Here is a 25,628-nt window from a genome sequence, read left to right as displayed (position 1 = left end):
TCTCAGGGGCCGCAATTTTATCGGGGAGTACGCTAGGCTGAGCGAAACATTAGTATCGAGCCCCAGTTGGCCCTTGGCCGGGTCCTGAGGGTCCAGCAGGGGCACCTCGATTACCCCGGGTGAGGTGACCCCTGCCCCCTCGAAAGGGCTGTTGCTTCCCTTTGTAGCAGTTGATTGCAGGGTGACTTCCTAAGCACTTATCACACTCGTGCAAGTACTTACAAGTCGCACGCTGACAGGTACCCTTGTTGAAGTCCCAGCACTGTCTACGGCGTTGAGTCTCGACCTTACCAGATTTCAGCTGATCAGTGGTTTTCTTTTCAATGTTTGGCCCCACATGTTCCATCCAGCAGTTATTATCTTTTTGGTCCCAGCGTGTAGGAGGCAGTAACGAGGCATTCCTCCGAAAGTCCTCATCATACGCCATGGCAGCCTCATCTCCCGCCAGATCCCGTGCCCTCCTGACGTGCGCCAGGTAGGACGCAAGGTGCATTCCTCGTTTCGGGTAACATCCCGACACTACTGCCATAAAAACTTGATACCCATTAAGCCAGTTCTCAAAAGTTCGCTCCACCTGGGGGGTCCTGTACCTCTTTTTACCATAGTACCTCCTTTTCTCTCCTTTCCCCTTAACTTGAACAGGAGGTAGCAACGAGAACATATCAACGTAATCACCATTCAATATCTTGTTCCTCTTCCTCTTGGAGAGGTGATTACCCAAAATAAAGTCAGTGGCGGAGTTGGTTGAGACTTTAACGTCCTGAACTAGGGCCCCATCCTTCCAATCAAGAGTGCCATTGAAGGTTTTTCGGTGTGAATTAGCCCTCCTTTCATGGACCCATAGGGGGGCTCCTGTGTCCCCCCCCCAATATGTCTCCATTGGAGCATCACTATCACCATCTGAAGAAGAAGTACCTGTCTCCTCCTCGGAGTCGGATGTGTCCCTCCTCTTGCTTTTCTTAGACCGATGCTTCTTCTTCGCCTTCCGTTTTCCACTCCGTGATGCACCAGCACTCGGGGTTGGGTCATTGAAGGCCGGGGCTGCCTGCTGTGGGGGCAATTCCTCATCCGATGTTGAGCCCTCTGAGGAGCTCTGCTGCCCTGGATTGTCCTGAAAAGCACTGGGAACATCAATTACCTCTTGTGGTGGGACTGCAGGGGGGGCCACCGAGGGCCTGGGCTTCCGCGTGTTGGCCCTAGACTTTTGAGCTGATGCCCTACCCTTCTGCGGACCCGACTTAGATTTTTGTGCACGCGCAGTTTGTAAGCATGTCCGAGGCCTGCTGGCGGCCTGCTGAACCGTGATAGCTGCACTAGTGGAGGGCCCATCCTGACCCTGCTGACTGGGGGGGGGGGGGTATCCGGAATACAATCCTGTGTCACCTCAACTATGTTCGGGGAGGGAGTGATAGGTGTCCTGCACTGCGCATAAAAGGATTGAAGCGCAGAAAAAAGCTGAGCCAAAGCCTGAGGGTTGCAAGGGCCTGTTGGCACCAGGACACTGCCAGGCTGAGGTGCGTGGGAATTACTGTTGCCCTCCATTTTGCGGGAGAAAGCAGAAGATCGGCGTGGGGGCGCTAGACAGCTTATGCACTGCTTCGATTTCTCCGCCTACTTATTTATTTGATTAAGCAGTTCTTCTAATTAATCACCCTGATCACCTTGCCTGCTCTAGTATATATTTATATATATCTATGTAATTATTATTATTATTATTATTATTATTATTATTATTATTTACTTATTTATGTATTTTTCTAATTTTAATTTTGTGTTTTTATTATAACATTATTTTATTCTTAATTTTTTATTATTTTATTTATTTATTTATTTATTTATTTATTTTTATTATTATCAATCACAATATTTTTTAGTTGTCTGGCTACTTGTTTAATTATCTACGAATGAGGACAAATTGCCCCGAAATCCCCACCTATTTTGGAAAACAGCAAACAAGGAGTGGTCACTAAGGAATAAGTAATAAAAGAAAGGGGGCAAAAACCTAAGCAGCAGCCGATTGCTGGCTGAAAGGAGGCACAATTTAAGATGCAGCCGATTGCTGGCTGAACACAAAACAGAAAAAAAATCAGGGACTAGCTCATGGGCTGCCACAACGCCAGCTGGCACTGGCAATTAGCAAGGAAGTAAAACGCTAAGTAAACTGCAATGGCAAATTAAGATAAAGGCTAAAGCGGAATAAGAAGCTATTCGCTGCCAAGCTTAAGGAAGGAACGAAGGCTAAAGGGATAAGACGCTAATTAAATTGCCGAAGGTAAAAGAATAACGGCTAATAAGAAATAAAGGTAAATTACTTCACGGAGAAAACCGCAGAAAGTAACAACAAAACTGTAAAAAACTCCTCCGGCAAGGTACTAAGGGAAGCACTGCGACTCTGTGCTCTCCCGACTAGAATTGCCCCACTCAAAATGGCCGCCGCTGAAAGCACGTGATCCACCCAAAATGGCGGCCGTGCCGGTCGTTGCCTGGGCAACCAGGAAGCTGGAATTTTTAAACTGCCGCTGAGGATGCTCGCGCGTACCTCCCGGTTTCAATTGTCACTGGGGGTGCACCTTAAACCTCACGGCCTACGATAGTCTGAAGCCAAGCCCACGGGTGCGAAGTAACAAACGAAAAACGAAAGACTAAATGGGGTAAACAGACACAAAAAACGCAAAAGCTGGTCGCACTGGCCCTCCGGTTCGGCGACCCACTCACTCTCCCGAAGCTGCCCCCTTTCCCCGCTCCCACTTTAAAACCTTCAGTGAGCGCTGCAGCAGCTCACTATAGACGATCCCGAAGCCCTCTATGGAAGGCTGCGATGTTCGTGTGTAGAAATACGGCAGGCAAGCGGGCGACGTAGCGGAGAGCAGGGAAGCGTCAGCTCTGAGGCTCGTAGTTCCTGGGCGCAGCAGCCGCTCGCGCTCGAGAGTCCAGCGAAGCGGGGCGGCACGAAGGGCTGAAGATTACCGCTTGCGATTTGCAGAGACGACAAGGAAGGCACGAAGACAAGGAAGGCAGCAGCGCGAAGGAGAGTGATCCAAACGCGTCCGCTGCGAGGGAGAAAAGGGGCGAGCCAAGGGCTGCCCCGACCTTAAGTGGCCTCTGGAAGGCCAGCCCCCATCGCCAGCCGATTGGCTGGCACCGCGGGAGATGCAAATGAAGGGGAATCCCTGCTTCCCGCGAGGCTGATGCCAGCCCCGTGGGAGTGTGGGCGGGGTCGTGAGCTCGCAACCCCCCCTCCTCCTGAGTTCGGTAGTGGCATTGCCTTCACTTCTGCTTGACAGATCCGGTCACCTAAGTTCAGTGAGTTCCCTCTCACTTGCAGACCTACCATGCTTTTTTCTGTCTGCCTTTGCTTAGTAAAATAAATGGCAGTGTGCCCTTTGCAGCACTTGAAAGACCCTCAGGAGAAGCTGCTTTGATTTTCTGCAAGACTTGGAAGGAGTGTCAAAAAGCAAAGCTTTAAAATTAAAAGCACCTTTCTCCCAAATCCCTTTAATTGAGTGCCCTGGGAAAATAATTAGCTGTGATTAAAAGCTTGACTTGCCTTTCAAAGTTAAATATGCCCCCACCTCGATACCCAGTCCTATCTGAAAGAGAATTTTCTGCTCAGCCTGGTTTTGTTTCAAAGTAATTGTTGTGTGTAGTGAAGGGTTAACCTTCTGTGCCTCGAGCCTGAGAGGAGGCGCGTACAAGGGAAGTACGCCAGGACTTGAGGAAAACAGCTTGGAATGCTGTGACCTGAGTGGAAAGCGAAAGCAGTTTGTTGCGTCGCTGCAAGCTGAGAGAGAAGGATGCAGAGAAAATGCAGCTTGGATCAGATGGAAATTGGAGTTTGTAAATACGCTATTTTGTTCCCAATAAAGAGATATTAGGATAGAAGAAACGTCTGGACTTATTTACTCCCCTTTCGACACACAGACGCTGTGTAATTCTGCTAATTGCTTTATGACCGCTCCAAAGCCACACTGCATAAACAGAAGCAGCAGAGACTCGCAGGGGAAGCGTGGCTGGGCGCCAAACAATAAAGCAATAAATCTATCGCAAGAGTAATGCATTTTTTATTTTATTTTTTTGGATAGCTGAAGCCGCAGAGAAACTCAGATCTCGGAGCGGTAGCAGGGCCTGATCCAGATGCTTTGTATACAGTGAGAGCCAAATCAGGTACATGAGAACCCACCCCAAACCCACCTTGAGATTTGGGGTATACCTAAACATGAAGCACCCCTGAATAGTTCTGAAATGTCAAAGTGTTGCCTCTCTGGGAGGATCAGAACGTTCCTTTATGCAGCCCATAGGAGGATCACTGACATCACTATTTATTCCAATAGTTCTCATTGGAATCCTTCTTGATTTCATTTTCCATTTCAAGAGCATTCTAGTATAGGTGAGCTAGAATACAGCCTCAGTACTAAATGAGTCCTACCAAACAGTCATTTCCAAATTCTGCCCCAACCAATTTATGATTCTCTGAGCATCACCAGTTTCCCTTTTTTGACCTGTGCAGTCCTTTGCCTTTTATTCCCTGTCTTTTCTCTGAGGCTCATTGGTTTGCCACCTCAACCAATTACTTGAAGGCTGCATCCAGAAAGCTCTCTTGTTATAGCTTCTCTAGCTCAGCTCTCTTTGCCCCAAAGGAGCAAATCTGTACTGTGAGAGCCAGGATCTCACAACTCCAAGCAAGCACACATCCTTTAAGAAGGATGTTGACAAGGTGGGACATGTGCAGAGGAGGGCAGCCAAGATAATCAAGCCATATGAGGAACAGTTGAAGGAGCTGGGTATGTTTAGCTTTGAAAAGAGGAGACTGAGAGGAGATTTGATAGCCATTTTTTTAATATCTAAAGGGCTGCTACATGAAAGATAGAACAAGGGTGTTTTCTCCTGCTCTGGAAGGTAGGACTTGAACCAATGGCTTGAAGTTACAAAAAAGGAGATTCTGACTAAACATCAGGAAGAACTTTCTGACTGTGAGAGCTGTTTGACAGTGGAACGGTCTCGCTCGGAAAGTTGTGGATTCTCCTTACATTGAGGTTTTTAAGCAGAGGTTGGATGGCCATCTGTCATGGATGCTTTATCTGAGATTCCTGCATTGCAGGGGGTTGGACTAGATCCCTTCCCACTCTAATATTCTATGGTTCTATGATCCACAACTTAATTATCTACTAGCTTTTGAAATTCCCTGATCATCCAACCCAGTTCTTTGCTAAGATGGTGTATCTAAATGCATTTGGAGATGCATGTTTCCAAAGTGTGTACATTTAGAGATGCACATACAATTGCAGGAATGTCCTGTGGATTTTCACAATAAACACACAGGGAGATTTCAGTGACATATTGTGTTTATTCCAATCATTTTATTCATTCATTTTCAGAAGGAGGGCTTCATTAATCAGCGATCAGTGAGCTCACTTCTTCAGTTGCTTTTTCTGGAGGTCAAATAAGTGATTTTGTCACAAAAGATAATGATGCTGAAGTTAATGAGAAGAGTCTTCTCCAACTACAAATCTGCAGAAAGATAACAACAGAAAGATAATTAAATGTTTCATTTTCTTTCCCTGTTAAATCCCTTGTTTGCTTTGAAGTCAGTATGGGAACATGATCTTGGGGAGGAAATTGAAATTCTTTCTGGGGTGCAGTGATGGGGGAAATCAGCACAGTTGTTGGCATGTTAGTCCAGTTCTGTGCCACCTTTCCATATTTAAAGGCAATAACTCACCTGCTGCATCAAAAGCACTTGTCCTTTATATTGTCATGGCAGACCACCCTACTAGAAAGAGGATTCAAATTCACCAACAGATATTTGACTCAAAAAGGCTGTGCCATAGAAATATCTTAATTATAGGGAAAAATTATTCAACTGAAAGTATTTATTTAAGATGCATAATCTCCTCCTTGACTGGGAAGTCGAGGAGGAAGAGGTTAAATAAGTTATGGTCTATTGGGCAAAGGATTTTGGACATAACATCTATATGAATGAATGGCAACAGCTCTGGAGAGAAGATATAAAGTTTACCGCGTGTTATAACTTGAAAGAAAATGGGATGAAAATGTTTTATTGATGGTACTTGACCTTGGCCAAATTGGTCAAAATGTATTAAAAAAACCTCAAACTTTTGTTGGAGATGTAAAAAAGGGGAGGGCACCTTAATGCACATGTGGTGGGACTGTGTGAGGATATGAGAATTTTGGGAAATAATATACAACAAACTTAAAAAGATCTTTAAATTCTCCTTTCAAAGGAGAAGAAGAGGAGGAGGAGGAGGAAGAAGAAGGAGGAGAAGAAGAAGAAGTCTTTCTGTTAGGCATCATGTTCATTGAAATAAAATAAAAAAAACCCTTTAGGACCATCTTTATGTATGCAACCACAGCGGCCAGAATTCTGGTAACAAAAACATGAAAAGGTGACTTAATTCTTACAAAGCTTGACAGGCAGGTGAAGATGATAGAATACCTGGAACTTGCGAAAATGACTGGGAGAATAACAGGAAACTCGAATCAGAAAGTGAGCAAAGAATGGACAATATTTAAAGAATATTTCAAACAATACTGTGAAAATGCAAATCTCCTGACAGGTATAGATTGTATCTTGAATATTAAAGAAAATTATAAATGTAAAAAAAATTATCCGTATGTAATAGATATAATAGGAAGTGTGTATAGGTTTAAAATATTTAGAAAGCACAATGAAGTGATTAGGAAGTCAAAAATATGTGTGATGTTAGATATGTGTAGTCAATTAACATTTAGTTGCCATTGTGGTATTGTTTTTGTCTGTTTGTGTTGTATTTTTTTTGCAATAAAGATAAATTTGGGGGGAAAGAAAAAAAGAAAAAGAGAGAGTCTTGGAACCTCTTTTGTTGACCACCAGCATTACATTTTCCATTTTTAAGTTTGGAATAGAGTAGTTGCTTTGGAAGATGATAATCAGGTATTCGTACAACCAGTCCAACAAAGTTGATGTTGAAGAATCATTGCTTTGACACTAGTGATCTTTGCTTCTTCCAGTACACTGGCATTAGTTTGTCTGTCTTCCCAGGTGAGGTGTAAAAAAAATTGGAGACACCATTGATGGAATCTTTCAAGGAGTTGGAGATGGCGTTTATAAGTGGTCCATGTTTCACAAGCATACAGTAAGGTTGCTAGTACGATAGCTTTGTAAACAAGCATTTTTGTTACCCTGTGAAAGTCCCAGTCCTCAAACTCTCTGCATTTCAGTCGGAAGAAATCTGTACTCAAAGAGCTCGGGCAATGCTGGATTTTGGAATCAACATCTGCCCTTGTCGAAAGATAACTGGTATAACTTATGGGCAGCCAGCGCAATCTTTTTAACCCTAGCATAATATGATGGTGATATTCTGCCCAAGTGAGCAGTTGAGGCACTGTGTTGTGAACCAGCTGCAATGTCCGTGTCAACCACAAACAGAGCTCTGCATAGAGTCCATTGTGAAACTTATCAGGGATGGCCGTAGTCAGGCTATCCCAGTCCAGAAACGTTCATGTCAGTCAGTGCTGGTAAATGGCATTCCTAACCACTCAGGCAAACTGGGCTGCTCCTGACAGAACTTGTGGGGTGGGCGTGTTCTTAAAGAAGACTTAACTTTATTTTAAGAACTAAGCTCACTCTCCCACAAGCTAGATATTCGTTGTATGGAACTATATTGAAATTTTCTTTATACCCCTTTTCCAAAATGGGACTTTATTCCCCTTCAAGCTTGACTTCTAGGCTAATCCTGAACACTAGCTTTTTGAGAGACTTCACACCCCAGGAATTTAGCTCCTATGTACTTTCAGGATTTGACTCCTAGTGCACAATGACCTGAGTCCTTCTTAGTCTGTGCTGTTTTGATTAAATGATAGAATGCATATCTGTTACTTACCCTCTCCCTGCTTAACTCGCCTTGAGGCTTTGTCAGCTAGGACAGAGGTGCTTCAGCAGCTGGGGCTCCCTGTGCTTCTTGAAGAGAGGCAGACCTTTTTCTCCCGTCAATCACTGTTGGATTAGACACTCTGAAAGGAATTGGTTTAGGTCAGTGTGTTGTTTCAGCAACTCCATCTCAAAATTCAGTGCTGGGCTGAAAGACCAGGCTGGAAGACTGCCCTGATTTTTGTTAGGTATAATTGATTTAATTGATTTAATTCGCACAGAAATGAAAAATGCATGTGCATGGATGAAAGTTTAAAATGGAAAATGGCTGCCTTGAATTAAAAGAAGGCACCCATGAATGGAATTGTCTGAATGTATGCATCACTTGGGTGCCATGGAAGGAAAATAAGAAAGATTACCCAGTTGCCCTGCAGCAAATCAGACCTCTACCACATTTTCCAACCTGTACGGAATACTCTCCACAAGTGCGAAAACAATTAGAGTGAAAGGCTTCACACTCCTTTCTGGTAGTAATATCTAAAAAGAAAAAAAGTGGAGAATCATAACTGAAACCATTCTAATATACTGTATATTTCCATGTATAAGACTATATTTTCTGCCATTTTTCAAAAGTTTATAATTGGGGGTCGTCTTATACATGGAATGTTTAAAATATTTATTTCTTAATTTTGGGCTTAAAAAATAGGGGTCATCATATACATGTGGGCGTCTTATACACGAAAAAGTACGGTATTTCATTCAACAGTATACACATATACACTCCATCTAAACTGATGCACATATTCTGCAAAACTATATGTCTATAATTTTACATATAAATTATTGAGCTATTTTTAACACCAGTAATACATAAACGGCTTGAACATGAGCAGACACTCGATGCAAGTGGGAGTCTGATAAGGGCAGAGGTTTCCAGATTGGAAACCGACAAATTCTCTGCAAAATAAGGCATTATCAAATGAGTTTTTCCACTATCTCTAAATTTAAATAAAGGAAACATTTCTCTATTACCTATGATCTTAAAAATTGGGGACACTCAATTAAATCCATGGACAGTGGTTTTGGGACTGGCAGGAAAAAAGTAGACAAATTCATGGAGGATATAACAGTCATGGAGCCCTTGGCATAGAATCATAGAATTACAGTGGTACCTCGGAATAAGTACTTAATTCGTTCCGGAGTTCCATACTTAACCTGAAACTGTTCTTAACCTGAAGCACCACTTTAGCTAATGGGGCCTCCTGCTGCCGCTGCACCGCCAGAGCACGATTTCTGTTCTCATCCTGAAGCAAAGTTCTTAACCTGAAGCACTATTTCTGGGTTAGCAAAGTCTGTAACCCGAAGCGTATGTAATCTAAAGCATATGTAACCCGAGGTACCACTGTATAGAGTTGTAAGAGATGTTAATGGTCATCTAGCACAACTCTTTGCAATGCAGAAATCTCAAGTAAAGCATCCATGACAGATAGCATCCAGCGTCTGCTTAAAAACCTTAAATGAAGGAGAGTCCGCCACCTTCTGATGGAGTCCGTTCCACAGTCAAAACTCTTACCATCAGAAAGTTATTTCTGATGTTTAGTCAGAATCTCCTTTCTTGTAACTTGAATCTATTGTTTCATGTCCTACCCTCCAGACCCCTGATCATCATGGTCGCTCTCTTCTGCACACATTCCAGCTTGTCAAAATCCTTCTTAAATTGTGGCACCCAGAGCTGGACACAATATTCTTGGTGTGGTCTAACCCAGGCAGAATAAAGGTAAAGGGACCCCTGACCATTAGGTCCATCATGACTGACTCTGGGGTTGTGCACTCATCTCGCTCTATAGGCCGAGGGAGCCAGCGTTTGTCCGCAGACAGCTTCTGGGTCATGTGGCCAGCATGACTAAGCCGCTTCTGGCAAACCAGAGCAGCAAACGGAAATGCCGTTTACCTTCCCGCCAGAGCGGTACCTATTTATCTACTTGCACTTTGACGTGCTTTTGAACTGCTAGGTTGGCAGGAGCAGGGAACGAACAACGAGAGCTCACCCCGTCGCAGGGATTCGAACCGCTGACCTTCTTATCAGCAAGTCCTAGGCTCTGTGGTTTAACCCACAGCGCCACCTGTGTCCCTCCTATGCCTCTCTTCTACATCCATGTAATCAAGACGAATTATAAGAGTGAGGCTTAGGTCTCTCCCCCACACATGAGACGACTCTGGAAGTTAATTTATTAAGATTTATTGGTTCAACAAAAAGCCCCAGTTGGAGCTCTGCAAATTTCAATCTTCCTTCGATTCCACTGTTGCCGGGAATGAGCTCTGCCCCCACCTCCCCTTCCTGTACTTTTCACACTTCTCAGCTAATCTCACGAGTCTACGCGATCAGGGTGATTCCCCTCTCCCTATTTCTGTGTCTGTGTCACTATCTGAGCCTTTCCTTTGACTAACTGCTTCTCCCCCCTCCTGTAGGAATCCTCCTCCTCCTTCCTCTGTGCCTGCTCTTTTGCAGGGCGATGAGTGGCATAGAGTGAAGGGTAACAGATGGATCATGTCCAAATTGTGGATTTGTCCCTCCTTCAGGCCCGTTGTTTTAAACACCTGCAGCATGGTTAGCTAAAGTGTAGCCCTCTTGATTTTGTCCCATCATCCCTGAGCATTGTCAATGGTAGTGCGGATGACAGGAGTCCACTAAGCTCTGCAGGGCCACATCTTGACCATCCCAGTCAATATTTCATATCTAAATATTTCAAATTTGGTTATGTCTTACTTTTCTTCCCTGCAGAAAGCAGGAATACCCCTGAAAGGACCACAAGGGAAAGCCAACAAACATTAATAGCTGGTATTTGACAAAGATCTCAAGTTAGGCTGCCAGAAAGGAAAATGACAACAGAACTCTGTGACAGTTCTGTGTCTTCTTTAAGGCTAAAAGTCCTCTCATTTATTCAGCTCTCTTGTAAATGATGCCTAAGCACTGATGCATAAGCACTGCCTGTGGTGGAAGAATAGCTATCATATCTCCACTCAGTCTTCTTTACTAGGTTAAACATACCAAACTCCTTCAACTGTTCCTCATAAGGCTTGGTTTGCGGACCACTGATCATCTTGGTCACCCTTCTCTGCACAGGTTCCAGATTGTCAATATCTTTCTTAAAAGGGGCGACCAGAACTGGACATAGTACACAAGCTGGGGTCTGACCAAGTCAGAATAGAGCGGCACTATTAGTTCCCTTGATCTGGACACTATACTTCTGTTAATGCAGCCTGGAATAACATTATGTTATACCGCTGCATCACACTACTGACTCATGTTTATCTTGTGGTCTACTAAGATCCCTAGATGCTTTCCGCATGTACTACTGACAAACCAAGTGCCCCTCATCTGATATTGGTGCAGTTGATCATTCCTCCCTAACAGTAGAACCTTACACTTGTCCCAATCTGTTACGGCCATATTGAATCTTGATTCTGTCTTCTGCAGCATTAGTTATCCTCCCAGTTTGGTGTCAATTGCAAATTTGTTGAGCATCCCCTCAATTCCTTCATCCAAGTCATTCATAAAGACATTGTACAATAACAGGCTCAGGAGAGAACCCTGCAGGACCTGACTTGTCACTTTCTTCTAGGACGATGGGGAACCTCATCTTACCAGCTTCTCCACAAGAATATCATGCAGAAAGCCATCAAAAGCGTTGCTGAAATCAAGATATACTATGACATAGCATTCCCCTGATCCACCAAGCGTGAAACTCTCTATAGAAATAATATTCATCTGGCATGGCTTCTTTTTGAGAAACCCATGCTATCTCTTAGTAATCAATCTATCAGGGGCTGTTAGCTATAATGGTAGAGAGAAGCCCCCACAGAGAGATGATATACATTGAATCCAAAATGTAGCAGAATGAGGTATGGAACTCAACATAATGGATAGATTACTCCCCAAATGTGAACTTGTCACTCCTTCAAGCCCATTGCTTTAAACATCTGTATCATGGCTGGCTAAAAAGCAGAGACATTGTTGCCAACAAAGGTCCATATAGTTAAAGCTATGATTTTCCCAGTAGTGATGTATGGAAGTGAGAGCTGGACCATAAAGAAGGCTGATCGCTGAAGAATCGATGCTTTTGAATTATGGTGCTGGCGGAGACTCCAATACTTTGGCCACCTCATGAGAAGAGACGGCTCCCTGGAAAAGACCCTGATGTTGGAAAAGATGGAGGGCACAAGGAGAAGGGGACAACAGAGGACGAGATGTTTGGATAGTGTTCTCAAAGCTACCAGCATGAGTTTGACCAAACTGCAGGAGGCAGTGGAAGACAGGAGTGCCTGGCCTGCTCTGGTCCATGGGGTCACGAAGAGTCGGATACGACTAAACAACTAAACAACAACAACAACAACAACAACATTGCTGGCTAATGATTAGCTCTCTACATTTTCTCCCATCATCCCTGGTCACTGACAATGCTGATGGGGATGGTGAGAGTTGAAGTCCTCTAAGCTCTGGAGGACCACCTCTTGACCACCCCATCCTATAAGTTATGTCTGAATGTTTCAAAAACAGATGTATGTCTTACCAGCAGAAACCAGGCATAGCCCTGAAAAGACAGCAAGGAGAAGCCATTGAACCTTCATAGCTGATGCTCAAAAGGGATCTCAGGTTATACAGCAATAATGGAAAAGAGCTCTGTGACTGTTCTGCAGCTTCTCGAATGCCAAGTCCCTGCTTATTTATAGGGCTCTGTGATATAATGACATGTCAGCACTGTTCATTAATCTTTCTGTTGTGATGCAGTTGGCAGAAGAAACTCTCAAGAGAACATGGTGTGTAAGAGAGAGGAAATTAACACACAGTACATTAATCTGACCAGGCATTCGAGGGTTCACTGGGCTGGAAATATTGTTTCGATGTGCCTTGTACCCCAATCAGATGAAACATTGGTCATGACTTGCTAAGTGATTTCATCCTTGAAGTGTCATGCAATGCACTCACAGTCTGCCACTCCAAAGACCTCTCCACCACCATTGACATGACGAACAGTATGCCAAATGAAACAACTCTATTGGGCAATATTGTCAGAAATCAGAATAATAGAATCACAGAGTTGGAAGGTACACGAAGGGTCATCTAGTCCAACCTCCTGCAATGCAGGAATCTCAGCTAACGCATCCATGACTGATGGCCATCGAACCTCCGCCCTGTAAGGAGAATCCACAACTTTCTGAGTTGTTAAATTAAATTGAAGCCATTTATTTGCTACTTGTGTATACCATTCTTTATCTGATGATCAAAGAGTGGTTTACAACATAAAAAATATAAAATGAGAATAAAAACCAATAATAAAAAACAGAACCCATTCCCTCAAACTTATTTCGAATGTCACATGTGGTTTTATCAGCCAAATACCTTTTTATAAAGACACTTTATAAAAGTGTCTCCTGGGGAGAACCTTCCATAAATGGGAATTCAGCCCAGAAAAGACCTGTTATTGGGTTGCTAACCTCTTGTGGAGGAGGCAGACAAAGGAGGACCTCAGAGGAAGTTGGCAGCCTTTGGGTCGGTTGATATGGGGAGAGGCAGTGTTTGAGGTATTGCAGTCCTGAGTCATTTAAAGGCATTTAAGGCTATATAGGTCAGCTTTGTCTCTTTTCACCTTGGGTCTACTCTGGGCATCCACAGCCTTGGTCTCCTGCCCACCCCAAAGAGAGGTGCCTCAGCATGCCACGCCACAGAGGCCTAGGAAGAGGATGCCCCCAGCCCTAGTGTCCCAATGGAGAGTGGCCCAAGGTGAACATGAGGCCAGCACCTTATTCACCTTGGGAGGCAGCAGCTGGTGCCACCAGGCCTGTGTGGCAGAATGGCTCCCCTTTGGCACCGGCCACTCAGCTACCAGGCAAGGACAAGAAAGGCCAGCGTGGCAACTGCCTGTCTGCCCAGCCTCCCACTTGTCTGCCCGTTCCCAACACCAAGGGATGGCAGTATGGCTTGAGGGCTCCCTCACCCACTTGTGTACTCTGAGGCCACCTCAGCTCTTGATACCCAGCACTGCCTGGCCAATACTACCCAAGCATCACCCTTTGGAAACATCCATCCCGGTTGGACCAGAACCACCACAAATGAGTGCCACCCACCCCCAACTCAGACAGTCCCTTCAGAAGCATACCATGCTCAGTGGTATTAAAAGACCCTGAGAGGTTGAGGAGAATGAACAAGGACACATTTCCCCTGTCTCTCTCCTGAGAGATTTTCTGTGCCAAAGCCAGGTCTCAACCGCAATTGAAATGTATCTAGAAAATCAGTTTCCTCCAAGGACGTCTGGATCTGGTCCATGATCATCTACTCAAGAACATTGCGTAATAAGGAGAGACCAGAAACTAGCCAGTAATTACTTAGATCTTTTGAATCTAGGGAGGGCATTTGAACCTGTGTTCTTACCACTGCCTCCTTCAACTCCCTGGTTTCCCAACACAAGTCAATAGGATTTCCAAAATTTTCATTTCATGGATACAGGATGCGCTGGGTTGGTCCAGAATCTGGCACAATCTAAATTACAAACTGGGCCAGAAATCAGATCCAGGTATCTGTTCACAGCCATACTAAACATTTTTTTAAAATAGGATCTTTATTCTTACCAGAATAACAGCAATGAATGTCTTTACCGCAACTTCCAATGTCTGAATAGATGAGAGGACATTCCTTCATTACACAGTATGCGGGCACAGCACCATACATGCACGAATTTAGGTCTGACACATCAGTGAATTCTGTAGTCACAGAGCAACAAATGACCTTTATCTGCCTCTCCACCTTCATGAGACTTCAAGCTGGATGGTTAGGAAAATAGAATCTAATAAATAACACTATAAGTTAAAATATATACCGTATTTTTTGCTCTATAAGACACACCAGGCCATAAGACGCACCTGGTTTTTGGAGGAGGAAAACAAGAAAAAAAAATATTCTGAATCTCAGAAGCCAGAACAACAAGAGGGTTCGCTGCGCAGTGAAAGAAAAGGAATACAACAGACTCCTTCTTGCTTGCTGAGGTCCCCAAGACACCCCTATCCCAATAACTCACACATCACACATTATTTTTGTTTAAGGTTTTTGGCATAATTTTGGCCACAACTTTATTATCATACAAATTGTGAGTGGTTGCTTAGGCATTGGTTAGACTAGCTGTCCCCCCCGCCTTGGGGGACAGCACTGACTCCCTAGTCAGTGCGGAGGAACAAGATCAGGGTCAACTGGAGCTGTGACACAGACCCTCAGCTAATCCCAGCATGCTCCTTGGAACTTACGCGGCCCGCACCCTGCACCAAGGGTTTGGACGAAGGGGATGGTAAGCTCCAGAATTCCTTTAACGGAATACCCGTGCAGCAGCAGCACTGGAGGGGCAGGCACAGCCAATCCATACCCCTCCACCAACCAATTTTAACCAATGCCTAACCGCCAACCTTACAAGTTGTGACGATTTGCTACGCAGTAGGCAAAACCCAATTGGCACACACTAATCAGCCAAAAGGAAAAATTCCTACCAGGCTCCCGCACGAATGCGGACGACCCCATGACAGGCATAGCAAGGTCAAGCGAAGCCCAAGCAAGGGAGGGCGGGCGGGAGATCCGGTGTCCACAGCGAAAGAGAAAGGACAAGCTGTGGACCTTGCTTAAATAACCTCTGATCCCACCCCTAAAATTGGCAATATCAATTTTACCCCAGTAACACCATCCACCAATCTGATCCAAGCCCTTGATCCTAACTTGCCTGACAACCATGAGGGTGTCCTGTTTGGCCCCATCCGCAACCCGTGCTCTCCTTTAATGAGAACACGCTTTGCTGTACTGAAACCCAACTTTAAGCTACCACAATCCCTACACAAACCTGCCGCTGGTACCCAGTGTACTCAGGCCTCTGCCATTGTTGAAAATTGCATGACATGTGCATTTAACCTGCGCGGTTTCAGTTGTAAAGGACAAGGTGAGGATGCTGTTGTGAGATGTCACAGGAAGTCAGTTTATCCTGTGACACCATATAAGAGCATCCCTACCTGTCCCAGAGCTGCATGATGATAGGCCTTTGCTTAAAGCTGATTGGTTACTTCGCAGCAAGTAAACCCAAGCAGACCAGTGTAAAAAGAGCTTTTGAGCTCTTCACCTTGCTTCCCTGGAAAGGCATTTACAACCTGCTGTGTGTCGGGTTCTCCCCGCCTCATAAGCCACCTTATGGAAGGTAGGTTAGGTAGCTGAGGGCAGAATCAAAAGATAACCTAATTTTGTCTATATGCAAAATTTTGCACATGTGCTTTACCCTTGGAAGCAAACACCTACATGAGGTGCAAAGCTACTGCATATGGAAATTGGAAAGGCAGAACTTGGAAACAGAAATGGAAGAGGACGAAGAATCTGGGATACGTTTTGGCCCTACACGGTGATATGATTCATTCCTCTCCTCAAGTAATTTCTTGCCTGGATTGGGAATGACTAGCAGAGCAAGCACAACATTGAAAAACTATATGGTCTTCATAGCTCTGAGAAGGTCAAGGTGGATGCTCCTTGTACCCCAACCTGAGACGTAATGAAGAGGCAATGCGCACCCTTCTAGGGATTACAAACTCTCCAGTGATGGAGCCCTAGGCATTACACAATGGATTACAAAATGCCTTCCCTGTGTTACCCTTCCAGAGGCTGTGGTATTCCAGAGAGAGGAAATTGTGGCAGAGTACATTAATCTGGCAATGCATTCACAATTCACCCAGTTGGAAATATGGTTTCAATGTGGTTCAGATCCCACTAATAACCAAGATCCTTGTCAAGCAACACTGATTTGCTGGTTCTTCCTTGCTGTTCAAGAAGTTCTGTACAGTACATTAACCTCATGATGCATTCAAGATTCACTGAATTGGGAAAATGGTATCATATCCCCTGAAGCATTACTTATTCATCATAGCCACTGATCCATGTTTCATCCCTTGTGGGTTCCACAGCTGGTCCCCCCCCCCTGCATCCAACCAGTACATGAGAGATATGCACTTCTGGGAGAAGAATTGACAGATTAACTCCCGCTCTAAGAGCTCCCACTTGATAGAAAATATTTACATTGTGATTGATGATAGACATATGACCTGAATATTAAATCAGCTTGTAGATATGAGTGAATAGGGAGAATGCCCACCGTGGGGTGGATCGCCAAGAGGTGGACTAGGCCTTGTAAAAGAGGACCAAGAGAACCAAGAACCATTATTATTATTAATTAACTTGGTTTTGTTGTTGCTTAGTCATGTCCAACTCTTCGTGACCCCATGGACCAGAGCATGCCAGGCACTCCTGTCTTCCACTGCCTTCCGCAGTTTGGTCAAACTCATGCTAGTAGCTTCAAGAACACTGTCCAACCATCTTGTCCTCTGTCGTCCCCTTCTCATTGTGCCCTCCATCTTTCCCAACATCAGGGTCTTTTCCAGGGAGTCTTCTCTTCTTATGAGGTGGCCAAAGTATTGGAGCCTCAGCTTCAGGATCTGTCCTTCCAGTGAGCTCTCAGGGCTGATTTCGCTCAGAATAGATAGGTTTGATCTTCTTGCAGTCCAATGGACTCTCAAGAGTCTCCTCCAGCACCATAATTCAAAAGCATCAATTCTTTGGCGATCAGCCTTCTTGATGGTCCAGCTCTCACTTCCATACATCACTACTGAGAAAAGCATAGCTTTAACTATATGGACCTTTGTTGGCAAGGTGATGTCTCTGCTTTTTAAGATGCTGCCTAGGTTTGTCATCACTTTCTTCTCAAGAAGCAGGCGTCTTTTAATTTCATGACTGCAGTCACCATCATGGAGCCCAAGAAAGTAAAATCTCTCATTGCCTCCATTTCTTCCCCTTCTATTTGCCAGGAGGTGATGGGACCAGTGGCCATGATCTTGGATTTTTTTGAAGTTGAGTTTCAGACCATATTTTGCACTCTCCTTTTTCACCCTCATTAAAAGGTTATTTAATTCCTCCTCACTTTCTGCCATCAAGGTCATATGTGTCATCTGCATATCTGATGTTGTTGATATTTCTTATGGCAATCTTATTTCTGGCTTCCAGTTACAGATAGGTAGCCATGTTGGTCTGCCATAGTCAAGACAAAATATAAAAAATTCTTTCCAGTAGCACCTTAAAGACCAACTAAGTTAGTTCTAGGTATGAGCTTTCGTTTGCAACCATGTTGTCCTCTGTTGTCCCCTTCTCAATGTGCCCTCCATCTTCTTGCAGTCCAATGGACTCTCAAGAGTCTCCTCCAGCACCATAATTCAAAAGCATCGATTCTTCAGCGATCAGCCTTCTTTATGGTCCAGCTCTCACTTCCATACATCACTACTGGGAAAATCATAGCTTTAACTATATGGACCTTTGTTGGCAACAATGTCTCTGCTTTTTAGCCAGCCATGATACAGATGTTTAAAGCAATGGGCTTGAAGGAGTGACAAGTTCACATTTGGGGAGTAATCTATCCATTATGTTGAGTTCCATACCTCATTCTGCTACATTTTGGATTCAATGTATATCATCTCTCTGTGGGGGCTTCTCTCTACCATTATAGCTAACAGCCCCTGATAGATTGATTACTAAGAGATAGCATGGGTTTCTCAAAAAGAAGCCATGCCAGATGAATATTATTTCTATAGAGAGTTTCACGCTTGGTGGATCAGGGGAATGCTATGTCATAGTATATCTTGATTTCAGCAACGCTTTTGATGGCTTTCTGCATGATATTCTTGTGGAGAAGCTGGTAAGATGAGGTTCCCCATCGTCCTAGAAGAAAGTGACAAGTCAGGTCCTGCAGGGTTCTCTCCTGAGCCTGTTATTGTACAATGTCTTTATGAACGACTTGGATGAAGGAATTGAGGGGATGCTCAACAAATTTGCAATTGACACCAAACTGGGAGGATAACTAATGCTGCAGAAGACAGAATCAAGATTCAATATGGCCGTAACAGATTGGGACAAGTGTAAGGTTCTACTGTTAGGGAGGAATGATCAACTGCACCAATATCAGATGAGGGGCACTTGGTTTGTCAGTAATACATGCGGAAAGCATCTAGGGATCTTAGTAGATCACAAGATAAACATGAGTCAGTAGTGGGATGCAGCGGTATAAAGGTAAAGGTAAAGGTACCCCTGCCCGTACGGGCCAGTCTTGACAGACTCTGGGGTTGTGCGCCCATCTCACTTAAGAGGCCAGGGGCCAGCGCTGTCCGGAGACACCTCCGGGTCACGTGGCCAGCGTGACATCGCTGCTCTGGCGAGCCAGAGCCGCACACGGAAACGCCGTTTACCTTCCCGCTGGTAAGCGGTCCCTATTTATCTACTTGCACCCGGAAGTGCTTTCGAACTGCTAGGTTGGCAGGCGCTGGGACCGAGCAGCGGGAGTGCACCCCGCCGCAGGGATTCGAACCGCCGACCTTTCGATCGGCAAGTCCTAGGCGCTGAGGCTTTAACCCACAGCGCCACCTGTTATTCCAGGCTGCATTAACAGAAGTATAGTGTCCAGATCAAGGGAACTAATAGTGCCACTCTATTCTGACTTGGTCAGACCCCAGCTGGTGTACTATGTCCAGTTCTGGTCGCCACAGTTTAAGAAGGATATTGACAAGCTGGAACCTGTGCAGAGAAGGGTGACCAAGATGACCAGTGGTCTGCAAACCAAGCCTTATGAGGAACAGTTGAAGGAGTTTGGTATGTTTAACGTGGTAAAGAAGACTGAGTGGAGATATGATAGCTATTCTTCCACCACAGGCAGTGCTTATGCATCTGTGCTTAGGCATCATTTATAAGAGTGCTGAATAAATGAGAGGTCTTTTAGCCTTACAGAAGACACAGAAGACACAGAACTGTCACAGAGTTGTGTTGTCATTTTCCTGTGCAGAGAAGGCTGACCAAGGTAATCAAGCGTCTGGGACAAAGCCTTACAATAACCGGTTGAAGGAGCTGTGTATGTTTAGGCTGGAAAAGAGGAAATGTAAAGGAGATATGATAGCCATCTTCAAATATATCAAGGGCTGTCATATGGAAGAGGGAACAAGCTTGTTTTCTCTTGCTCTGGAGAATTGTTCCCATTTTCTTCCCATGTAGCAAAACTTATGAGATTTCAACTTGTACCCATTGCTTTCAGGGCATACAGCCCAATGGGTTTCTCTTAGTGTGAGAGGGAAGGTAATGTATAATTCAATGTATATTGCCTAGGGCTCCAACCAATGAAGATTTTGTAATGCCCAGAAGGGTATTACAAAATACCCTTCTGGGCAGAATAAAATTGGACTTTTCTGCAGTTGAAAGTGTCTGTGTGTGCTTCTTCCCTTTCTACTCATTTTACTTATTGCTCTTATAACTAACCATCTAGCTAAGGGACAATCATGTTTTGCATTGAGAACAAATAACGTTATAAGGTATAAGGAAAGCTTGGATGGAGAATGGACTATCCTGCTAGTTCAATTATTCTCTGAAGCATATCAGCTACATCAGATCACTCCATACCTAATCCAAGATCAGGACAAGAGGTTCAGCTCTGCATGGCAGCTATGACATTGCTCCAATAAATTCCCATAACCACTCCCCAAATTAGTAAATTCGAGATATGGTCTGCTCACGCATGGGATCCCTGTGCCTTGCAGGAATGTTGATCTTACCAGCACACGCTCCCTCTGCATCGCTGAATCTGCTCCCTACTATAGATGTTGCAAGTTGCATTGGGTTGCCTAGAGCAAAATAAATTGACTAACAGATTGGAGAAGATCAGTCTACATCCCAATCCCAAAGATGGGCAGTGTCAAAGAATGCTCCAACTACTGCACAATTGCACTCATTTCACACGCTAGCAAGGTTATGCTTAAAATTCTACAAGGCAGGCTTAAGCAGTATGTGGACCGAGAACTCCCAGAAGTGCAGGCTAGATTTTGAAGGGGCAGAGGAACCAGAGACCAAATTGCAAACATGCGCTGGATTATGGAGAAAGCTAGAGAGTTCCAGATAGACATCTACTTCTGCTTCATTGACTATGCAAAAGCCTTTGACTGTGTCGACCATAGCAAACTATGTCAAGTTCTTAAAGAAATGGGAGTGCCTGATCACCTCATCTGTCTCCTGATAAACTCCTCAATGCCTTCTTTGCCTCAGTCTTCTCCGATAAAGAAAACAATGCCCGACCTGAAGGATTTGGAGCAAATGATTCAGCAGAAGAAACACAGCCCAGAATAACTAAGGAGATAGTACAAGAATACTTGGCTAGTTTAGATGTATTCAAGTCTCCAGGGCCAGATGAACTGCATCCAAGAGTATTAAAAGAACTGGCAGATGTGATCTCAGAACCACTGGCACTCATCTTTGAGAATTCCTGGAGAACAGGCGAAGTCCCGGCAGACTGGAGGAGGGCAAATGTTGTCCCTATTTTCAAAAGGGGGGAAAGAGAGGACCCAAATGATTACCGCCCAGTCAGTCTGACATCAATACCAGGGACGATTCTGGAGCAGATCATTAAGCAAACAGTCTGTGAGCACCTAGAAAGGAATGCTGTGATACCAATAGTCAGCATGGATTTCTGAAAAATAAGTCATGTCAGACTAACCTGATCTCGTTTTTTGACAGAATTACAAGCTTGGTAGATGAAGGGATCACAGTGGATGTAGCCTACCTTGATCTCAGCAAGGCATTTGACAAGGTGCCCCATGATATTCTTGTAAAGAAGCTGGTAAAATGCGGACTTGACTATGCTACCACTCAGTGGATTTGTAGCTGGCTGTCTGACCGAACCCAAAAGGTGCTCATCAATGGTTCTTCTTCATTCTGGAGAAGAGTGACTAGTGGGGTGCCACAGGGTTCTGTCTTGGGCCCGGTCTTATTCAACATCTTTATCAATGACTTGGGTGATGGACTCAAGAGCATCCTGATCAAATTTGCAGATGACACCAAACTGGGAGGGGTGGCTAGCACCCCAGAGGACAGGATCACAGTTCAAAACGACCTTGACAGATTAGAGAACTGGGCCAAAACAAACAAGATGAATTTTAACAGGGAGAAATATAAAGTATTGCACTTGGGCAAAAAAAATGAGAGGCACAAATACAAAATGGGTGACACCTGGCTTGAGAGCAGTACATGTGAAAAGGATCTAGGAGTCTTGGTTGACCACAAACTTGACATGAGCCAACAGTGTGACACGGCAGCTAAAAAAGGCCAATGCAATTCTGGGCTGCATCAATAGGAGTATAGCATCTAGATCAAGGGAAGTAATAGTGCCACTGTATTCTGCTCTGGTCAGACCTCACCTGCAGTACTGTGCCCAGTTCTGGGCACCACAGTTCAAGAAGGACACTGACAAACTGGAACATGTCCAGAGGAGGGCAACCAAAATGGTCAAAGGCCTGGAAACGATGCCTTATGAGGAATGGCTAAGGGAGCTGGGCATGTTTAGCCTGGAGAAGAGGAGGTTAAGGGGTGATATGATAGCCATGTTCAAATATATAAAAGGATGTCACAAAGAGGAGGGAGAAAGGTTGTTTTCTGCTGCTCCAGAGAAGCGGACACGGAGCAATGGTTCCAAACTACAAGAAAAAAGATTCCACCTAAACATTAGGAAGAACTTCCTGACAGTAAGAGCTGTTCGAGAGTGGAATTTGCTGCCAAGGAATGTGGTGGAGTCTCCTTCTTTGGAGGTCTTTAAACAGAGGCTTGACAACCATATGTCAGGAGTGCTCTGATGGTGTTTCCTGCTTGGCAGGGGGTTGGACTCGATGGCCCTTGTGGTCTCTTCCAACTCTATGATTCTATGATTCTATGATTTTATGATATCTCTATGAGTTAGAACTGGATATGGAACAACTGATTGGTTCAAAATCGGGAAAGGAGTACGGCAAGGCTTAAACTTAAACCATGGAGAGACCTGGTCTGAACAAAGACATTGGATTCTTATCTCATTATACATGACAAAGCCATTTTTCACCTTCTCACCCCTTGCTTTTTCCTGTAAGACCTATTGCAGTCGTTAAGAGTCGTCAACAGGCTCATCACAGCTATCTGCCAATCACCCATTCCCACCACCCTTCTGAGCAATACCCCTCCCCACCTTCTCACTATATAGAAGGGTCTGGTGACTTCTGTTTCAGTGTATCTGAAGAAGTGTGCATGCACACGAAAGCTCATACCTAGAACTAACTTAGTTGGTCTTTAAGGTGCTACTGGAAAGAATTTTTTATATTTTGTCTTGACTATGGCAGACCAACACGGCTACCTATCTGTAACTGGAAGCCAGAAATAAGATTGCCATAAGAAATATCAACAACATCAGATATGCAGATGACACATATGACCTTGATGGCAGAAAGTGAGGAGGAATTAAATAACCTTTTAATGAGGGTGAAAAAGGAGAGTGCAAAATATGGTCTGAAGCTCAACTTCAAAAAAATCCAAGATCATGGCCACTGGTCCCATCACCTCCTGGCAAATAGAAGGGGAAGAAATGGAGGCAATGAGAGATTTTACTTTCTTGGGCTCCATGATGGTGACTGCAGTCATGAAATTAAAAGACGCCTGCTTCTTGAGAAGAAAGTGATGACAAACCTAGGCAGCATCTTAAAAAGCAGAGACATCACCTTGCCAACAAAGGTCCATATAGTTAAAGCTATGCTTTTCTCAGTAGTGATGTATGGAAGTGAGAGCTGGACCATCAAGAAGGCTGATCGCCAAAGAATTGATGCTTTTGAATTATGGTGCTGGAGGAGACTCTTGAGAGTCCATTGGACTGCAAGAAGATCAAACCTATCTATTCTGAGCGAAATCAGCCCTGAGAGCTCACTGGAAGGACAGATCCTGAAGCTGAGGCTCCAATACTTTGGCCACCTCATAAGAAGAGAAGACTCCCTGGAAAAGACCCTGATGTTGGGAAAGATGGAGGGCACAATGAGAAGGGGACGACAGAGGACAAGATGGTTGGACAGTGTTCTTGAAGCTACTAGCATGAGTTTGACCAAACTGCGGAAGGCAGTGGAAGACAGGAGTGCCTGGCATGCTCTGGTCCATGGGGTCACGAAGAGTTGGACATGACTAAGCAACAACAAAACCAAGTTAATTAATAATAATAATGGTTCTTGGTTCTCTTGGTCCTCTTTTACAAGGCCTAGTCCACCTCTTGGCGATCCACCCCACGGTGGGCATTCTCCCTATTCACTCATATCTACAAGCTGATTTAATATTCAGGTCATATGTCTATCATCAATCACAATGTAAATATTTTCTATCAAGTGGGAGCTCTTAGAGCGGGAGTTAATCTGTCAATTCTTCTCCCAGAAGTGCATATCTCTCATGTACTGGTTGGATGCAGGGGGGGGGGACCAGCTGTGGAACCCACAAGGGATGAAACATGGATCAGTGGCTATGATGAATAAGTAATGCTTCAGGGGATATGATACCATTTTCCCAATTCAGTGAATCTTGAATGCATCATGAGGTTAATGTACTGTACAGAACTTCTTGAACAGCAAGGAAGAACCAGCAAATCAGTGTTGCTTGACAAGGATCTTGGTTATTAGTGGGATCTGAACCACATTGAAACCATATTTCCAACTGGGTGAATTGTGAATGCATTGCCAGATTAATGTACTCTGCCACAATTTCCTCTCTCTGGAATACCACAGCCTCTGGAAGGGTAACACAGGGAAGGCATTTTGTAATCCATTGTGTAATGCCTAGGGCTCCATCACTGGAGAGTTTGTAATCCCTAGAAGGGTGCGCATTGCCTCTTCATTACGTCTCAGGTTGGGGTACAAGGAGCATCCACCTTGACCTTCTCAGAGCTATGAAGACCATATAGTTTTTCAATGTTGTGCTTGCTCTGCTAGTCATTCCCAATCCAGGCAAGAAATTACTTGAGGAGAGGAATGAATCATATCACCGTGTAGGGCCAAAACGTATCCCAGATTCTTCGTCCTCTTCCATTTCTGTTTCCAAGTTCTGCCTTTCCAATTTCCATATGCAGTAGCTTTGCACCTCATGTAGGTGTTTGCTTCCAAGGGTAAAGCACATGTGCAAAATTTTGCATATAGACAAAATTAGGTTATCTTTTGATTCTGCCCTCAGCTACCTAACCTACCTTCCATAAGGTGGCTTATGAGGCGGGGAGAACCCGACACACAGCAGGTTGTAAATGCCTTTCCAGGGAAGCAAGGTGAAGAGCTCAAAAGCTCTTTTTACACTGGTCTGCTTGGGTTTACTTGCTGCGAAGTAACCAATCAGCTTTAAGCAAAGGCCTATCATCATGCAGCTCTGGGACAGGTAGGGATGCTCTTATATGGTGTCACAGGATAAACTGACTTCCTGTGACATCTCACAACAGCATCCTCACCTTGTCCTTTACAACTGAAACCGCGCAGGTTAAATGCACATGTCATGCAATTTTCAACAATGGCAGAGGCCTGAGTACACTGGGTACCAGCGGCAGGTTTGTGTAGGGATTGTGGTAGCTTAAAGTTGGGTTTCAGTACAGCAAGAAGGAGTCTGTTGTATTCCTTTTCTTTCACTGCGCAGCGATCCCTCTTTTCTGGCTTCTGAGATTCAGAATATTTTTTTTCTTGTTTTCTTCCTCCAAAAACTAGGTGCGTCTTATGGTCTGGTGTGTCTTATAGAGTGAAAAATACAGTATATATTTTAACTTATAGTGTTATTTATTAGATTCTATTTTCCTAACCATCCAGCTTGAAGTCTCATGAAGGTGGAGAGGCAGATAAAGGTCATTTGTTGCTCTGT

This window comes from Podarcis gaigeae (assembly GCF_964106915.1).
Source record: "Podarcis gaigeae genome assembly, chromosome: 3".
NCBI classification, from domain to species: Eukaryota; Metazoa; Chordata; class Lepidosauria; order Squamata; family Lacertidae; genus Podarcis; species Podarcis gaigeae.
The sequence above is the reverse complement of the archived record's forward strand: the minus strand, read 5'-3'. Positions refer to the sequence as shown.